At 40.6% G+C, this 2,576-nt stretch overlaps 1 long non-coding RNA gene across 1 annotated transcript in view; it reads right to left on the bottom strand.

Moving 5' to 3' along the window:
- The window catches only part of LOC126400973 (uncharacterized), a 6,644-nt gene extending 4,961 nt beyond the window's left edge, over nt 1-1,683 (bottom strand). Inside the window, exons 1-2 of the long non-coding RNA XR_007571027.1 lie at nt 1,581-1,683; nt 413-537 (exon numbers count right to left, since the gene is read on the bottom strand). This is a non-coding gene — a long non-coding RNA (uncharacterized LOC126400973). The remainder of the gene's footprint in view (nt 1-412; nt 538-1,580) is intronic.
- Between the last annotated feature and the right edge of the window lie 893 nt (nt 1,684-2,576).

Here is a 2,576-nt window from a genome sequence, read left to right as displayed (position 1 = left end):
TGGGGGTACCTCTGCAAAATACAGGAGGGTATTCAGTGATTACCCCTTGAGCATTTTCAGGTATTAACCACTGTTCAGAAATTAACCCCTTCATGCCCAGCTAAAAATGGTGCACAGAGTGCACACCCCTTGATGTGATTCGGATCCACACCAATAATTGGTTGAAGAATCCAAACCATAATTCCCCTTTTAAGGGGTAATGCGTTGGCCCATGTTACATGCCTCCACCAAGTTTGAAGAAAAAACAATATTTTTTTTGTGTAATTCCAGAGGAATTAATCCAACAAAACAATGTTTATCCCCATGTCTTTGGTGAGGGATTTTTTTTTTTTCAAACTCCCTGTAAGTGACATCCAGAAAGAGCATAAGAGTGAGGCTCGTTATTGTCTAATTTGCATATTTTGTGACTTACAGGTTTTGCTCTCCTCCATGTGCTCTAATGGCACGGTTGCATCCCCTGTCCCTGGCACCAATCAGCCATTTTGGCACTGCTTTCCTTGTTATGTCTTTGGTGAGGGAATTTTTTTTTCAAACTCCCTGTAAGTGACATCCAGAAAGAGCATAAGAGTGAGGCTCATTATTGTCTAATTCGAGGCACTTTGTCAAGGTGAACTTATTAGGTGATGGATTAGAAATGAAGATCAAGCTACTCAAAGCGGTCTTTGCTATTTTATCATTAAAAGTCAAAGCGGCACAAGATTATATTTAGGAGCGAGTGTTAAGTGTTCCCAATGCAGTTGCTTTATGACACTGATGATCAATGAACAGTATGCTCAAAACAACACTGATGTTTTGTTGAAAATAAATAAATAGCATTAGAAATGTTCCGTGCACATATTCACTTCTCAGTAATTAATTAAATGATCTAAGCCAACACGGTGTCAGTTTGTTATTAACTTGGATATTTAGATATAGACAGAAGACGGGGGAAACAATATAAGAAATGAAATGATGATGTTTATGGAATGTTTATTTGGAGATGGGTAAGTTTATGATGTTATTTACGCTTCAGACTCCGCCATGTTGGACAGCCAGCGCAGTTGTTTCTGCCGTTGCCATGACAATGCGCATCCATGAACCGGTCACCTGTTAACCCGAAACACCGGCCAGTCACGGCTTTTCACATGTCCGAAAACATCGCAGCAGATTTACAAACAGGCGTTATTTGGATAAGCTAACCGCATATGGGGAATCTACATGGTTGCTTTCTCGCCTGAAAAAATGTTAAATCTTAATAATGTGACTCAACAGTCCCACTGTGAAAATTGCAGCTGCTTGTGAGTCTGCTAGTCTCCACTCTGTTCTCCTACAGAAAAACGCCGTTTTTTCATTTTCGGTTTTCCGTTTTGGTTTCAAGACGGAAAAACGGACCCATTAGCTTATTTTTCTGATTTTGTTTTGAAACGGAATAATGAAAGATCGAACCATACACGGATTCAACATACAGAGTTGCTCACTGTCACGAAGTTAACGTTCGGCGTTATGACGGCATATCTACGTTGCTAACGCATGCATGGCACTGTGTTATAGTATGTGTTGTTCTATGTCTGTGTACATATAGCATAAGAAATCATACTCACTGTGCCATAAAATGCATTACGAATCGTCATGACGTTAGCCAACATGCGAGCCTCCTAGCGGAAACGGAAACACCGTTCGCGGGTAAAAAAGAGTTTAGCCAATCACAGACCCCGCTGGTAGACGTTGGGATTATGGGTAATGTAGTACTTCTTCGTGACTACGTGAAAATTAATTGTTGTCAAACCTATATTTGGAAAAAAAACCTCTAGATACGAGCGTCGATCGTCTGACAGTTGTTCTAACATAATTAGTGAGTCTACATTGGCAAGTTAGGACATTACATGTTAAACTCATTTGAGTCATAGCATGCTAGCTAACGGACGTTTAGCCACCTAGCCAAGAACGTCGCTAAAGGGCAAAAAGTAGTTGAACAAACTTTTAGGTTTACACAGTGCTTTTTTATATAGTGCTTCTATAGTGTTGTTTGTTAGTCAGGACTTACCTTCGACACTGTTTGGCCCAACTCAAAACTCTTCTTCAACGGTTGAAATATTTTAGGCGCTGATCCTGAGCGGCAACTCCAGAATGAATGAGTCATCCTCGGTTATCGCGAGATTACTTTCTCTCATTTCCATGACAACCCCCGCCACACACACGCGCGCACACACTGTTTATAAAAAAAAATGCACTGGCTATTTTAAAGAGGAGATAGGCTATCTACGGCTGTGGGTGAGTTTATTCAGGTTTTTCTTTTTTCTTTTTTTTACCTCACATTATAGTGGCTTAAATACCAAAACATTTTGATGACACCTTAAGTGTCAATAATACAGCAATATATAACAATATTATTTTACCTAAAACAATTAAATTTACAGCTCATTTCACAATAGGCTATGGCCCAGTTGGGACCCATCTAGTTCCCATATGTGCTGGCCAACTGGGATGCCCATCTCTCGCCCATGTATATTCTTCTGGGATGCCCACAGGGGGCCCAACACCAACCCACTTTAAAGCCCACTCTGAGCCCATGCCCAGTTAAAGCCCATGTAACCCAA

This window comes from Epinephelus moara, chromosome 14, assembly GCF_006386435.1.
Source record: "Epinephelus moara isolate mb chromosome 14, YSFRI_EMoa_1.0, whole genome shotgun sequence".
Lineage (NCBI taxonomy): Eukaryota > Metazoa > Chordata > Actinopteri > Perciformes > Serranidae > Epinephelus > Epinephelus moara.
This window is presented reverse-complemented; position numbering and strand designations above follow the sequence as displayed.